The sequence below is a fragment of the Capsicum annuum genome, unplaced genomic scaffold (genome assembly GCF_002878395.1).
Source record: "Capsicum annuum cultivar UCD-10X-F1 unplaced genomic scaffold, UCD10Xv1.1 ctg80058, whole genome shotgun sequence".
Lineage (NCBI taxonomy): Eukaryota > Viridiplantae > Streptophyta > Magnoliopsida > Solanales > Solanaceae > Capsicum > Capsicum annuum.
Window position 1 is genome coordinate 221535 of NW_025890690.1, and position 18571 is coordinate 240105.

An 18571-nucleotide genomic window follows, 5' to 3' on the forward strand; every position below is an offset into this window, starting at 1 on the left:
AGACCCGGGTGAGAACGACGGGAGGAGACTCAGAACAGTTTTTGGTCGAGACCGGGTTGCATTAGGGATCGACTCTTAGTCTGTTCCTTTTTGCATTGGTGATGGACATATTGACGAAGAGCATTCAAGGCGAGGTGCCTTGGTGTATGTTATTTATGGATGATGTGGTGCTAACTGATGAGACGTGAGAGGGTGTGAATGACAAATTAGAGATTTGGAGGCAAACCCTTGAGTCTAAGGGGGTTGAGTAGGTTCAAAACTGAGTATTTGGAATATAAGTTTAGAGACTTGATACAAGAGAAAGAAGGGGTGATAAGGTTGGACTCCCAAGATGTCTATAAGATGGATAGTTGTAAGTATATTGGGTCTACGATTCAGGGAAATGGTGAGATTGATAAAGATGTCTCTAAACGTATTGAAGAAGGTTGGATGAAGTGGAGGCTAGCCTCAGAAGTGTTGTGTGGTAATAAGTTAACCCTTAAGGTTAAAGGCAAATTCTATAGAGGGGTAGTCCGTCCGTCCATGTTGTATGGTGCGGAGTGTTGGCTAGTCAAGCACTCGCACATCCAAAAATTGAAGGTGGTGAAAATGAGAATGTTGCATTGGATGTGTGGGCTTACTAGAGGTGACAGGGTAAGAAATAAAACTATTTAGAAGAAGGTAGGAGTGGCTTCAGTGGAAGGCAAGTTGCGGGAAGGAAGACTGCGATGGTTTGGGCATGTATTGAGGAGGAGTGCGGATGCCCCAGTCTGGAGGTGTGATAGGCTTGATAGCTTCAAGAGGGGTAGAGGTAGGCCGAAGAAATACTGGAGGGAGGTAATTAGATATGACATGGAGCAGCTCCAGCTGACTGAGGACATAACCCTATATAGGAAGGTGTGGAGGTCGTGGATAAGGGTAGAAGGCTAATGCGGGTGTGTGGGTTGTAGCTTGCAGTCTAGAGTGTCTTGTGTAGCCGGCTTAGCCTAGGTCCATGTTAATAGGGTCCTTGTTATGGGAGTGTAGGTTAGTACTAGGTGGGTGTACTAGGTCTTATGTCCTAGTGCCTATTTTCTTATTTTGTGTTGCCCTTATGTCTCGTATTTCATATTTCTCTGATGTCTATTTTATTATTTCTTATTCCTGATTTTCTATTATGTTTTCCATCCCTTTGTTTACTGTTCTCTACTTTGAGCCGGGGGTCTATCGAAAACAACCTCTCTACTTCCTTGGAGGTTGCGGTATGGACTGCGTACATCTTACCCTCCCCAGACCCCACTCTTGTAGGAATACAATGGGTATATTGTTGTATATATATACACACACACACGCACACACACACATATACATATATATATACATACATACATACATACATATATATACTCCTCTTCTGTTATTTATTCTTTTATTGACCAGTGATATACGGTATAGTTCTTAGATTCCTGAGTATGACTAAAATAGGATAAGTTCATCCATATTCTTTTCTTAGTTTTACTATTTAGTAACGTAGATATTTGGGTGTACTTTACATTCTTGCTTGTATGTTATATATTTGTATTAGATTTGGATAAAAAACATCATTTTTTCTCATTTTATTTGCAATCCATTTTTTGTTCTTCCACAAAACCCATCTTCACATATTTGCTGATGGATCCATTGAAAAAGTTAGTAATTCAAGAAGTACTATCATTATTGAAGGAAAAACACTCTGCTCAATAAAAAACTTCTCCTTCGTTCAAGAAATTTGAGTGGATTCTGAAAAAATCAAGAACACGCTCTGCTATTATTTTTGTATACCTTTCTTCAATTCTTCTTTTTTCTTCCTCCAAATTTATCTTTGGATTTTTAAATCATTCTTGAAATTTTTTTATTGCTAAAATTTCATGCAAGAACAAGATGTTTTTTTTCATGACCTAAGTATTTTTTTCTTCAAGAATGACCGTAGTTCTGGGATGACGATTCTTCAGTGGATCCATTATCAAAGATGTGATGATGAGTTTTTCTTAGAACAATAAAAAATGGAGTACAACTAAAACAAAAAAAAAAACTGATCTTTTTAGTTTAAACTGGTAGTGTGAAGGTTTATTTTCATGGGATAGGATTTTGGGAGGCAGGAAAAGACAAGAAAATACAGGACTACAACTAGTTTGTTTTTCCGAAAAAATTATATAGTGAAACTCAGGAAGAGTAAGAAGAAGAAAAGACTAATACATATATATATGCAATTACTTGAACGCACTACATATCTAGAGATTTGAGAAGATAAATTCAAAAGAGTTAAACATGAAAACTACATCTAAAGTGATTTTCTTACTACATCTAAAGTGATTTTCTTACCTGAGCTTAGCATTTGTTTTTCATGTTTTACAGTAATTTTATATTTGGTATCTGAATTTTCTATCCTAAATTTGGAGGTTGGGGTTTATGGTAAGCTATTCCATAGAAAATTATACCGTTTATGCATTGTTGCAATCAAAATTATTTTTATGTATGTATATATATAGTATATTTTGAACATCAATGGCTTCTTTATGTGTTTACTTTTTTCATATATGAAACAGGGAAGGCCCCAAGTTTAACTTTTTTATTCTATCGTTAAAGTGGTGAAGAGATTATTTTATATTGTACTATTCGGTTCATACTTTTATTTGACTTGACTTGCTGAAGAATACTCTTCAATTTGATAGGTTATGGGAGATGGTGTGTCATGACCCAAAACTAGGATCGGGTTGGCACCTATCTTACCCTCCAACATAGGCAAGCCTAAACCCATCCCAACAAGAATACTAAATTAACTCAATAGATGAAGTAATAAAGTAACTAAAAATCCAAAATAAAAAAACTAGGAATAGACGAAATACAAAGTTTATTTTCATTCTCATGTCTGGTAGTCAAAGTACTAGCCTCTAAACATAAAAATACATAAAGAAAGGTACAAAAGTGTATAAAATGTGAAGAAAGCATGAGAATAAGATAGAGAAGAATACTTGGATCACTATGATCAATAGTTCCTACCACAAACTCTCTAATGGATAAATCACAAACAACTTCACAAAAAATCATCGTTCGAGGACCATCAACTCTGTATATGCATGTAAGCTGCAAAATAAAAATAGCAAAGGTGATTTCAAAACCACGTGTACTCAATAACATCGTCCACAGACTGTAATTCAAATAAATGTCCAAAATACCAAAATCAACTAGCCAAAACAACCAAAAGAACCCGTACTCAGGAGAAGTCAACCTAATCTAATGGTATATCGCAATAATAAGGGCAAACATCACCATCTTTAAAACCAGTGTAATATAAAAAAACCATCAATTATAGTTTCAAAAAATAAACAAAACTATCATATGTAATTGATGAGATAATGCAATATTATGCAATGCATGTCAGTATAAAACCGCTACTCTGTCTAGCTAGCAGAGACCAACGGGGGACTCTAAAAAATTTAAATTTATAGAGCTTGCATATCAAAATTTTACCATCGATTTAAACACACACACACACTCTGTTGGCTAGTTGAGACCCATAAGGGATTCACAAGGTCCATCTACCCACCCAGAACAATTTCCCATAGGGCATGCAAATCAAAATTTTATCATTGGTATATATATGTTTATGTGTGTATATTTTAGTATATGTATGGTGTCTATGAATATGTAAGTCCACCCAAAATAATTTTCCATCGGACATGCAAGTTATAAATCAGTGTAATACATCCATACCACTTTCTCATTGAGCATGCAAGTCACTTTAAAATCATTCTTCCTCAAAATTTCATCTTTCTTAATACCATGATGGGAATATGAGTGCATATGCATGAAACCGATAAGAAGAAATAACATAGTATCTCAAATATAGTATCACAAAGTTATACTCAATTTAACAATATGAATACAAGCCTAAAATTGATCAATTCAACTCAAGTACTTCAAGTCTGTTCACCAAGGGGTATACCATCAATGTCAACACCTACCAAGATCAGTATCACTACTAAACCACCTGCCCAAGTTACTCCATTGATCAAGAATAGATAAATATCCAAAATAAATCCTTGAATTCTATGTTTATCCATTATAAAATACACTGATATCCACATAGATGCTCATTACCTCATCTATATGGGATCCCATTCCTATTAATAATAATATAAGTAACTAACACAAGCACTTCAAAAAAGAGTTAAATTTTGTCTCAGCTTTCCTTGGAGAAGGCCAAAGAATCAAATAAAAGATTATTCCTTCCAAATCGCCTCCGAATGAGCCTAATGTAATCAAATATAAATTTTACATAAGAATACGAAGCTAAGGACACTCATATTGCTATACTTCAAATTTGGATCGATAAATTCAAACCTGATTCTAGAAGAAAGATACTAGAATTTATTACAAATTAATTTACCCATATCATAAGAAGTTCAAATATGAAATTTCATCGAAAACAGAGCTGAAATCAACCTTGAAATCATCAAATGACATTATTAACTTTATCAGGAAAATCCTAAAATTTCATGTAGAAAACTATTTGGAAGGTAAAATCATTAAATAATTTGCACATAATATAAAAAACTTTATGTAGAAGCTTCCACAATGACCAAATGACTAAATTCCTCTTGAAATCTCTTAAAATCCTATTTTGAACTTTAAAATGGAGTCATGGGGTTATGACTCAAAAAAGGATCTTTAAAATCTGTCCAAGCGATTTATTCATCACAATTGATGATATCTCCATCATGATTGCCCATGAGGAACCCTCCATCATAGTGATCAAGTCCAAAACAAGCCTATTGTGAACGCTATCACCCAGCTGCACTCACAAAGACTAATCGTGGACCTAGTCCTGACCTAGCCTTCTTCTCTATATGATAGAAGGTAGCCACGTGATTGCAATGACCGAGCATCATAAACCTTTGTGATAATGATAGACATCTTGTGAAGCCTAAGGAGAATTATCTGCATAACAGCGAAGACATTATGTATAAATGCCCCACATCAAACCTCACAATGCATATGACACCCCACAAAAGTAGTTCAACTATGCTACTATATAAATTTGACATTTTAAACTCAATAAAATTATAAGATTCACGAACGAGGGTTGTTATCCACTGATGTGGACTAAAATTGACTCTATACCAAAAATTACAACTTTCCAATCAACTACCTATAATTCAACCAGAAGCCTCGGGATCTAAACCAATAATTCTACTAACCCTATATAATGCCCCAAATTTGGTACCCAGAAGGCTAAACAGTGCTCATGACCCAGAATGACTATAAGATAACCCATGACTGATATCTATAACTAGAAACTGCATAATATACTATATAAGTGCGAAAAAAGGTTGAAAGACCATAAGGTACAAATATCTGATAAAATATAGCATCTGGAAATACGGTATATCAATACCAAAATAAAACTGAAATAACTGTCTGAACATACTATAGTCTGGGAGTCTCTAAACTATATAAAAACTATGGATTTGATGGGATATGTCCCCAACTAATTGCGGACTACTGAAATAATAAAGTAATAAAATAATCATGCTATCCTCGAAAGACGAGGACTCACTGCTAGTCTGGCTGCAGAATGTCTGATCTACTAAGAATTCTCTGGAGCTTGTACTTCTGAACCTATGGTATAAAATACCATAGCAAAAATGCATCAGTACAATTAAATATACTGGTATGCAAGTGAGGTAGGCTGAATACAAGGGGTTTATATGCATGAACAATATAAACTGACTGAATAACATAAATGTGAGGATACACACATGAATACATGAACTGTAACTGAGATCATGATATCACTAAATCTGAATACTGATAACATAAGTTTTGTATAAATGATATACTATTATCTTAATGAATGTGTTTGACAACCCTATTTCTGATGGAACTAGCTGAGTTCCATACTGAACTAGGTGACTGTATCTGACAGTCATGAATTTTGTAGAACTATCTTAGTTTTATTACTAAGACTAAGACTGAGATTATGGGAAGTAGTCATTTAATCGACATGCCCCTAATAAGCTATTATAACTGAGTTGGGGTCTAATCTGTAACCCCAATTGGAAGGGAGTCAATACCGCGCCACTGGTAAGGACAAGCTGTGAGTGACTCTCATCTAATAGGTACTCTAATGAGAATAGCGGGACCCTTATCTAACAGGTTAAGCCACCTCATCTACCCCCATATAGCAGGTTTGATATCTCAACCTACGTTTTCTATGTAGTTCTAGAGCACAAGGATTACTTCTAAGAATCACACCCGCTAATAACAGGTGAGCTCCCATCCTTAGGCTCACTCGGTGCTGAATCCTACTCCCATCTGAATAGACACTAAACGTGATTAACTGAACTGAACTGGACTGAATTCATTGAGTTTCATTGACTGATAGAATATTACTGAGATCTGATAACTGACTGAGATTACTGAGTTTTCCTGAGTCATGTGACTGACTAAATTCTACTGAGTTCTGAAATTGACTAAAAATACTAATGATCATGGCATGATGGAGATTATCATGAAACTAATACTGGCTCTAGGCACACAACTAAATTGTTAGTTACAAGTACACCCAGGACTCGATAGCATGAAACTAGCAAGATATGACACTTCTTGACACATGACCATAGTCAACAATTCATAGTAAAAATCATTGGGAATTTTCATGAAGTATTTGCTTGCTGTAAGATTACACATGAATAGGAATACATGTAAACATATCATTATTTCATAAGCCTAATCTCATGAGCATTACATCAATCTATTACAAAGCATAACAATAATATGGAAGTCATATCGAACATAAGAGAGAAATATGGATTCATCAATTTTGGTCACAAATGAGTCATAAGGCATAATTCCTATTCTCTTAGGCATTTTATCAAACACCTTGCATGCATATCTTTAGGTTTAGGCATAAATATTGAACTAATACATCATAACAATATTTTACACTTCTAATGCAAGAATTTCTACCACATACTAACATATTTTCATAATAATCATTAAAGATTTCAACTTGGAAATCAAAAAACAACATAAACATGGATATATAATTCAATTCCATGAATCCAAAGTTTATATTTTAAATAGGGTTTCTTGAGTTTCGTGGGTGAAGGAAACCCATGAATCAACACTTGACATATCTTGATTGTGAGTATCTTGAAGATTGGTGGAAGAAATCTTGAATTCTTGACTTGGAATTAAACACCTAGGATTTCTTGTTCTTAGGGATTGATCTTTGAGAGAAACCCTAATTTGGTGTTATAGATGAATAATGAAGTTATGAGCTCTAGTCTAGTTTAATCAAGGGTTAAAATGGGTGGAAAAAGACCCAAATACCTTTTAAAAATGGTTTAAAATCGCTGATCAGAAATGGCGATGATTTGGTCAACAGTCCGTTGCTGGCTCGACGGTCAGTTGCTAGCTCGATGATCCGTTGATCCTAACTATTGCACTTGGCCAGAAGATGGGTTCACTGCCTTAGTCACGATGACTTGGGTGACAATCCGTCGCTAAATCGACGGTCTGTCGGCCTGACCGTCGCTTCTGTATGATTCCAATAGTTCTATGTAAAACGTCCATAACTATTTACTCCGATACCAGATTTGGACAAAATTGGTATCATTGGACAGATAATTCAATTTTCCACATGATAACATGTCAAAATTGGGGAATTTCTATCTGATTTAAGAATTAATTAGTTAGGAAGTCACCACTAACTCTTCTTGAGGCTAGATTTGACTTAAAAAAAGTTTGAGGTATTACAGTATCTCCCTTTTGGAAAGATTCATCCTCGAATGGGACTGACTAGACTGGGAAACATGATAGACTAATCTTACTTAAAGGGATGTGAACATTAAACATGTATATATGACTGGAACTTCTAATATACTGAAATCTCTTATTTAATATACATATCGGATACATGGAAATATGATGGATAGTCTTCATGAATGCATGACTGAAATTACTGAGAAGCTGAGTTTCTCATGATGAGAATGCATATCCGATTCATAAAAATGTGACTGACATGATACATTAACATATGACTGGATATGCAAGCGTATTTGATACCAAGTTTATAACTAAAATCTAAATATGAAACTGAATAAGCTTAAGGAACGTTATTACCTTGGGCTGAGTCTGAGTTTTCGGAGAAGAGGTAAGGATACTTGGTCTGCATGTCTACTTCTGTTTCCCAATTAGCTCCCTCAACAGAATGATTCTGCTAAAGAACTTTGACTAGAGGGACTTCTTTGTTCCTCAGTCTACAAGTCTGGTAGTCAAGAATTTTGACTGAAATCTTTTCATAAGAGAGGTTGTTCTGAATTTCTAAGCCCTTTACTGGACTACAACTGCTGGGTAACCTATGCACTTCTTTAGCAAGGAGACATGGAATACTAGATGAATTGAGGCTAGATATGAAGGCAATTCGAGCTCATAATCTACCTTACCGAAACAACTAAGAATTTTAAAGGGATCGATATATCGGGGACTGAGATTTCCCTTCTTGCAGAACCACTTCACTCCCTTCATGGGAGAGATTTTCAAGTACACATAATCACTAATCTGAAACTCAAGATCTTTTCTACGCACATTTGCATAAGACTTCTGTCGGCTCTAAGCAGCCCAGAGTCTTTCTCTGATCAACTGAACTTTCTCTAAGGTGTCGAATACCAAGTCAGACCCTACTACTATAGCCTCACCCACTTTGAACCAACCAATTGTAGATCTGCACCTCCTACCATAGAGAGCTTCAAATAGAGCCATCTGAATATTGGAATGATAGCTATTATTGTATGCAAACTCAATCAAAGGCAAGTGGCCATCCCAACTCCCCTTAAAATAAATTGCACATGCCCTTAGCATATCATCCAAGGTTTGAATGGTCCTTTCTATTTGACCATCTGTCTGAGGATGAAAGGCCGTACTGAGATAAACTTAGGTACCAAGACTCTTTTGGAATGATTTCCAGAAGTGAGAGGTAAACTGGGTACCTCTATCTAAAATAATAGACAATGTAACACCGTTCAATCTAACCAACTCCCTGATATAGAGTTTGGCGTAATCCTCGGGTGAATAGGAGGTATGGACTGGAGGAAAATGAGCTGATTTGGTCATCCTGTCTACAATGACCCAAACTGAATCATTGTGACAATGAGTATAAGGCAAACCCATCACAAAGTCCATGTCACTTCTTCCCGCTTCTTAGTAGGAATACTGAACTCCTACATGGACCCACTAGGCTTTTGCTGCTCTATCTTGACTTGCTGACATATAGAACATTTTTCCACAAACTCTGCGACATCTCTCTTCCTCCCACTCGACCAATAGATCTCCCACAAGTCACAGTACATCTTAGTGGCCCCTGGATGAATAGATTAGCGCGCACCATGCACTTCTACAAGAATTCGTTGCCTCAAGTCATCTACACTTGGAACATACAAACGACCCTAAAAACGCAAAACACCATCTCCCCCTTTAGAGAAAACCTCTACTTTATAATCACTAACCGACTCTTTCAACTTAACAAGACTGAGATCTTTATCTTGATTTTATTTCACCATGGATACTAGAGATGATTCTGAACTACTTTGAACCCACATACTACCTTCTGCTGAATCGATTAAGCAGACACCTAGTCTAGCAAACTGATGGACTTCCTGAGCTAACTTCTTATTACTATCCTCAATATGAGCAACACTACTCACAAACAGTCTACTGAGAGCGTCGACCATTACATTGGCCTTGCCCGAATGATAAAGGACACTCATATCATAATCTTTCAAGAGATCTAACCTCGTTCTCTGGAAAAGATAAAAGTCTTTTAAGAAAAGACACACTGAAGGCTCTTATGATCTTTGAACACATCTACATGAACACCGTATAAGTAATGCCTCCAAATCTTTAAGGCAAAAACTATGGTTGTTAACTCAAGATCATGAGTTGGATAATTCTTCTCATGGGGCTTAAGTTGTCTGGAGGCATAGGCTATGAACTTACCATGCTGCATGAGGATACAACCCAAACCTACTCTGGATCCATTATAGTACACTATGAATCCATCTGAACCATCTGGAAGAGCCAAAACTGGAGTTGAGGTGAGTCGAGTCTTCAACTCCTGAAAACTCTTTTTGCATAAATCTGACCGCTGAAACTGAACCTTCTTCTGAGTCAATTTGGACATAGGGGGTGGAATAGACGAAAATCCTTCAACAAAATGACGATAATAGCCAGCCAAACCCAAGAAACTCGTGATATCTGATGGAGATATGGGTCTGGGCTAGTTTCTCACTGCTTTGGTCTTTTGAGAATCAACTCTAATGCCATCATCGGAGATGATATGACCAAGGAATTCTACTGACCTTAGCCAATATTTGCACTTACTAAATTTGGCGAACAACTGATGATTTCTAAGAGTTTACAATAATTTTCTAAGATGGTCTACATGATCACACTCACTACGGGAATAGATAAGAATATCATCTATAAACACTATAATGAACATACCTAAGTATTGCTTGAACTCACAGTTCATCAAGTCCATGAAAGATGCTGGGGCATTGGTAATACCAAAGGACATAACTAAGAATTCAAAGTGACTATACCGAGTACGAAAGACTATTTTCAGATGTCACATTCTTTGACTCTGAGCTGATAAAGCCTGATCTGAGGTAAATCTTAGAGAAATAGATGGCACCCTAAAGTTGGTTAACCAAGTCATTGATTCTGGAAAGTGGATACTTGTTCTGTTCTTGATCGTGACTTTGTTAAGCTGATGGTAGTCTATACATATTCTAAGAGAATCATCTTTTTTGTGCACGAATATGATTAGTGCGCCATACGGGGAAACACTGGGTCTGATGAATCCCTTATCTAGGAGATCCTTTAACTGTTATTTCAACTCTCTGAGTTCTGCTAGTGCCATTCTATATGGTAGAATAGATATAGGTTGAGTATCTGAAAGAAGATCAATGTCGAAGTCTATTTTCCTTTTGGGAGAAATTCCTGGAAGATCTTCGAGAAAAATATCTGAATATTCATTCACTACTGGGACTGATTTGAGATTGGTAGTTTCAGAACTAGAGTCCTTTACTCGAGCAAGATGATAGACATATCCTTTAGATATCATTTTCCATGTAGGATAGTAGGAAACAAGTTGACCTATAAAAACTGAAGTGCTACCCCTCCATTCTAGGATGGGTTCATCTGGAAACTGAAATTGGACAACTCTGTTTCTGCAGTCGACTGTGGCATAGCAGGAATGAAGCCAATCTATGTAGAGAATAACACTAAAATCAGTCATCTCTAATTTGACTAAGTCTGCTGAAGTGACTTTTTGAGATACCATAACCGGACAGTTCCTGTATACCCGTCGGGCTATGAGGGTTTTACCTACTGGGGTGGAGGCTGAAAAAGGCTCTACTAGAATTTTGGGACTGACTCCAAAATCAACTGTTATTTAAGGAGTAACAAAGAACAAAGAAGCTCCTGGATCTAGCAAAGTGTAAACATGTAAGTGAAAGATCTATAACATACCAGTAACCACATCAGGAGAATTTTCCTAATCTTGTCGGGACTAGAAGGAATAAAGTCTATTTGGGCGTTGACCACTAGTAGCACTGACTTGGTGACAATCTCTGACTCTTTGGCCTGGCTTGCCACATCCGAAATAGACATCACCGCCAGCTCTGTAAATACCTTTATGGTTCTTACCACAAGTCTAACAAAGGGGATTAGTTCAGGCATTCCTAACACTGCCCCTGAGACTTAGAGCCTAGTACCCTATCTCTATTACCATCCCTGAACTTAGGAGTTGGAGCACTAGCTAAAGAAAGAGATAGAACTGATGATTTAGGACAGAACTGAGAACTATTTCCTCCCTCTGACTTAGGCTGAACAAAGGTTAAACTACCTGTCCTTGTTTTCTTATTCTGCTTCTCCCTCATCTTAATCTTTTACTCTTCTTTCAGCTGAACATGGGTCATAATCCTGGATAAGTTCATCTCACTAATCAACATTGTTGATCTGCACTCATTAACCACACAATCATTCACCCCAGAAACAAACTTACTTATCTTGGCCCTGCTATCTGTCACCACATGAGGAGCATATTTAGCTGAGTAAACTTAAGAGAGTACTGTTTCACTGTCATGTTGCCTTGCCTGAGGTTGATAAATTTAAACACCTTAGCTTCTCTCAGCTCTAGGGGAAAGAATCTATCTAAGAATGTGGTGACAAACTAATTCTACTCTATGGATCCTATATCAACTAACCTCTCTGACTCCCACTATTTGAACTAAGTTGAGCAACATCCTACAAATGATATGTATCTATATCAACACTCTTACTAGGAGTAACCCCCATGATATATGTAACCTTCTAAACCTGGTCAAGGAATTCCTAAGGGTCCTCATCTGACTTAGACCTGAAAAAAGATAGAGGATTCATTCGGGTGAAATCCCCAATCCTTGCTGCAGCTGAATTGGCCACTGGGTTAGCCAAAATGAATGATGGTCGATCATTCTGGGAAGCAACTAAGTTAGCAAGAGTAGTGAATGCAGCTCTAAACTCTGCATGAGAAACATGTTCATCAAAGGGATCTGCTTTGATGGGCTGAAGGGCTGACTTATTTCTAATTCTTCTTTTAGGAGGCATGTTCTGTAAATGAAAGGGAGAAATAGATTAGATTGAGGGTTAAATTTGAGCTCATACTCATTGGCACGACATTAAAACTGAAAGAAGGTAAACTGTTCCTAAAACATCTTATAGCCTCCTATATATAAATATGGCGCGCAACACACCCATACACAAGACTCTACTAGATATGGCTTTTACACTTCCTAGGACACTATTGAAACTTAGGCTCTGATACCAAGTTTGTAACACCCCAAATCTGATACCCAAAATGCTGCACGATGCTCATGACACTGAAAGACCACAAGCTAACCCATGACTGATATCTGTAACTAGGCACTGCATAATATACTGTATAAATATGGGAAAAGGCTGAAAGGACGTAACGTTCAAATATCTGATAAAACACAGCATCTAGAAATATGGTATATCATTACCAAAACAAAACTAAAATAACTATCTGAACATGCTATAGTCTAGAAGTCTCTAAACTATCTAAAAAATGTGGAGTTAATGTAATACTCGTTCTTTTTATTAGTTTGAAAATTATCTCAAGGATATTAGAACTTGATTTGAAATAATAATACCTTATTATACATGTGGTATTTCCATAATTTTCACTTTTTATGACGTGGGAAATTGAATAAGCTTTCCACCGATATATAATTTGCCCAAATCTGACACCCGGCCATAGAGTTAAAGCCTTTTTAGTGAGACAGTGTTTGACCTGAGCCTTCAGCGCATTGCGGAGATAGCTCAAAAGGCAATTGTCAATTTCTAGTGTTTCTCCACAATACTAGTGCGTCGTGCCAAAATACCAGGTCGTAGATAAGGTGGCAATGAGATAGCTCCGCATCGCGCCACCATGTAGTTTCCCGATTGTCAATTTCCAGTGACATGATGTGATAATGCCGCGTCGCGCCAAGGGCCCAATTTGGGAGATTTTATTGAAAATTAAATTACGTGTCCAGGGTTGAAAGGGCCAATTTTCCCCCCTTATATAAGCTTTTAAACACAGGCTTTAGCCCTTATTCATCCAAAATATTGATGTTTTTCTCAAATACTCTCAAGAACTCAAGCTAGGGTTTTCATAGAAGGTCCGATTTCAAGAAGGTTTCACCATCAATCTTCATGAAATCACGATCTAAGGTATGCATAGTATTCATTCATGGACTCCTTTCATCCATGAAGTCCAAGAATCTTTTTTAACTACAAGTTATGGATTTTCTTCATGTTTTTATGCTTTGTATGTTCTCTTTCATGTTGATAAATGAGGAATTGATTTCTATTCCATTATTTGATGATAAATTCCATATGGGTTGATTAGTATAGATAAAGATTTATGAAATCTCATGACTAAAACCTTGTATGATGGAATTGGAATTGAAGCACGATGTTTAATTGTTGTATAATGTGTTATACATGTACTATGCCTACAATATGTTTGATTAAATGCCTAGATGAAGGAAAATTGTCTAACTAGCATGATATCATGAAATTCCCATGTATGTACAAGTTTATGCCTATTACATGTTTGATGAAAAGCCCCTATGAATATAGTATGTATTATGATATTAGTCAAGTCTTCAAATAAATCATGTTATGTCAGTTTCCTTCTATTGAGTCTTGGGGGTACTTGTACCCAGAAAATTAGCTGTGTGCCTAGAGCCATGTCATTTTTTTCATGATACTCTCAGTCAATCTATGAAATCTTAGACTAAAGATAGTCTTATGACTCAGGAAAAATCTCCATGATCTTATGACTCAGTCAGTTATCAGATATCAATAGTATTCCATCAGCCACGAAAATTCAGTAACTCAATTTATGCTCAGTTCAGTTTAGTAAATCATGTTCAGTCTCCATTCAGATAGGAGTAGGAATTACCACCGAGTAATCCAAGGATAGGGACTCACCTATTATACGCGAGTGTGATTCCTAGAAGCAATCCTTGCGTTACAGAACTATATAGCCAGCATAGTTCAACTCTACACTAGAACCACCATGGAATTCAACTCTACACTAGAACCAAACGTCTTTATACTTTTTTCTTGAAGCACACCCAATAGCTTACAACCCATCTGAAATCAAAAAATAATACTTCCATAACCTAAATAATACCCAAATACCCACATAACTCTAAACCCAAGTATACGAGGCTTCTTTCCCCTACGCCTCTCAATCCACCAAACAAACTCCTCCAGGAACTCCTGAGTAAACTTATCTCATGAGAGATGAGGTAACCTAACTAGCCTATGCTAAAAAACTCCTCCAGAACTATTTGGATGGTCCAAACAACTGAAAAGTAGTGAAATCAACTACATTAGTGCCTATAAATCCCAATCTGTGCAATCTCTCATGGAAACCAACCAAAACCCCTTAAGCATCAACAATGAGATAGCTATTAAACTACAGGGGATCCATCCTTAAGAACTCCTCAAATATCTTCTATTATTCCACTTACATAGTTAGAAAGTTCATTGGGAGTGGAGCAATACCCGATAATAACACGCCAATACTAGGAGAATGCATAGGTCTAACCAACTATATATCTATAGTCTGAAGAATCAAAGTAGTTTATTGACTAGAAATTTGAGCCATACTATTGAGAAAACATAGTATTAGTACCAAGATATCCCAAAGTACAAGAATATCCATGGACCCAGGTAGTGTAAAAACTGAACTCTGCCTCTCTATCAATACTAATCCACCATCATGAGCAACTTATGACCTCAAAGATGTGACCCTAACATGACTTTTCGCTGACCCTAATGCTCGAGCCATACATCTACCTCATTCTCTACCTATGATATATACTAAAGACTGGGTCTTTGAGTCTCTAGCAAACATAAAATATGTCCTCACATCTATTAGAGAATGAATAAGATACTTAGAGTTACGTTCGGCTATGACCACTCTAAAGGAATGAAAAAAGGATTTTCATAAAGTTTTGTATCCTCTCAAAGTAGATAATGAACCTCTTCGAATCAATATATAAGACTCTACTTGACTCAGTTTATACCTATGAGACCAATGAACATGGGGCTATAATACCAATATGTCACAACCCAAAACTAGGTCTGTGATGGCACTTATCCTACTCTCTTGATAGGGAAGCCTAATCCATTCCAACATAGATAATGAATTAACTGAATAGAGAAAGAAATAAAGTAGCAAAAAACTCAAAATAAAATAAAATAGTCAAAATAAAGGAAATACAAAATTTGTTATCACCCTCAAGTTACGTAGTCACAATAAAAACCTCTAACCATCAGAAATATACCAAAAAAGGTCTAAAAGTGTATAAAATATGAAGAAAAGCATAACACTAAGATAGAGACGAATTTTTGGGACCAAAGGATCAGTAACCGCTACCTCAGACTCTTCAAAGGATAGATCACTAGCAACGATCAAAGAAAACCAGCATTCATGGACAACTAGCTCAGTACCTACACATAGGGTGTAGAAAAAATAACACGGGTAAGTACGAAACCATATGTTCTTTACATAATCATTGACCGATCCTAATTTAAAGCATTGGCAAAAGAAAACTGAAACAATCTAAAATAACTAAATAACTTCCACTCACTACGAGTCAGCGTAGTTTAACAAATATCTTAACAATAAGGGAAAACTTCACCATAAGTATAATATTAACAAACCACCAATTATAGTATTAAAATACAATAGAACAATCATGTGGAAATAATAAGATGTGCAATATGATAAAATGCGTGAATTCACAATAGCTGATACACACCCTCTCAATTAATAGTGATATTTATGTCTTTTTGTTTCTATTATTGTTAATGTTGTATTTATTATAATGACATTATGATTGATGACCTATTGGGATTCAATGAAAGGAGAATCTGGATATAAGACTTTTTTGTAAGTTTAATACTTGAGTAATTACCTACATTATTACGACTATATTCAATGAACATAGGACCCTTCATTATTTGCACTAACTTTTTTCTCCGTTTTGGCTAAACAATGGACTCAAACTACCTTTATTAAATAATTCAAATCCATCTGAGATTCAAAATATGCCCAAAAATAAAAAACAAAAGCATCAAGTATTTACAACCAATTCAGCCCAAAAGTTACCGAGTTCAGGTGATAAAAGATGTCCCTACTATGTGGTGTTTCCTAATTTGCTCTTCCTTTTCTCTATCTCTTCCATTTCAACAGTAAGGAATTTTTCCATTTTGCTTTCCAAACATGTGTCTGGGGGTGCTTTTTCTTTGGGTCAAATTTTCCATCCTCACTAACGAAACACTTATTTTCCCACCTTAGAGAAGTAAAATCTATATTTCTTTAACTTTTCCTTAATGAATATACTAACCATCAATTTCATGAATCCTTTAAAGATGGTTAGAACCCTCTATTCTATCTCCTAATTCCATGTTGGCCTTCTTTATTTTTAATAACCTCTATTTTTCTTTTTATGCACACTAATTATCCATTTCTTTAGTTGAAGCAGAAAAAGGATAAAACCATGTTGCTCCCACTCTCCATTCTTTTGGGATTTTAGTTGGATACACACTTTGACTTGTATATCTGGTCTCAAAATCCTCACTTTTTATGGGTAGACTTTTTCATTTTTGTTGGCTGATGTAGCTTAGGCTAGGTAGGATTCTCACAATTATTTGACCAAATAAGTTTTGGTAAATATAATAACTATGAGACATTACGACTTTTGATCTTAGTTTTGTCATGCTAGGTTATTGCTATTGATAAGTTTCCTTGTTTTAACTTTGATTGTTGGTGTTTGCATTTTTTCTTTATTTAGAATCCTCATTCCAATGCTAGGTAGTTGACTAATGATTCACAGCTTCAATTCTGTATGGTTGATTACTACGTCTGTGATATATTCAGCTAGTTGGTTAGATTTCCTGAAAATGTGATTGTTGTTCATGTAGAAATACCTCACTAGTTCCCTAATATATTCAATAATCTTTATTAGATCCGAAAGTATTCTTCATTATCCTACAATCATCTTCTCGAGTCTTAATGAATCCATATCAAACATGATGTCGCTGAACTCTTCTTGGTTGCAATACAATAAATCCTTCAAAAATATCCCTTGATTTGGCCTTCATGTAAGTAACAATTTCTATGTCCAATACTTTTGCATATATTAAATCTCCATTATTGTCTCTGACACACAAATCAAAGGAACCATATCTTGGATTTTCTTTATTAGCCCCAATCATCTTCTTGAGACTTAATGAATCAGTCTCAAACATGATGTCGTTGAACTCTTTTTGGCTGCAATGCTGTAATACAATAAAGCCTTCCAAATATCGCTTAATTTGGCCTTCATGTTATTAACAATTTCTATGTCCAATACTTCCGCATTTATCAAATCTCCATTGTTGTCTCTTACACAGAAATCATAGAAACCATATCTTGGATTTTCTATATTAGCCCCATTAGTATTACACTTCTCTCATCCGTTTTTTGGCATCATCTGCTTCACTATGTAGTGAAGTGTTGATCTGTAATGTTGAAGCATATCAAACCACTACTAAAAAAAATAGGAAAACCGACTACAACTTGTGGTCGGAAAAAATCGACCACATGTGGTCGGTTTTTTACTTTTTTTTCTTTCAAAAGAGAGACCATATGTGGTCGCTTTTATATTTTAAAATTTCAAAATAATCATTTGAGAAATTTTTATATTAATTATTATTTCTTTAAAAAAAAATAACAAAAACGACCACTTGTGGTCGCTTTTAGATTTTTAAAAATATGATGTGAAAATAATTTTAAAAAATGACCACTTGTGGTCTGTTTTATTTTAAAATATAATTAAAAATCATTTTTAAAAACCAACCACATGTAGTCGGTTTTTGAAATTAGTTTTTAATTATATTTTAAAATAAAACTGACCACAAGTGGTCGGTTTTTAATTTAAAAAATAAAATAATTTTT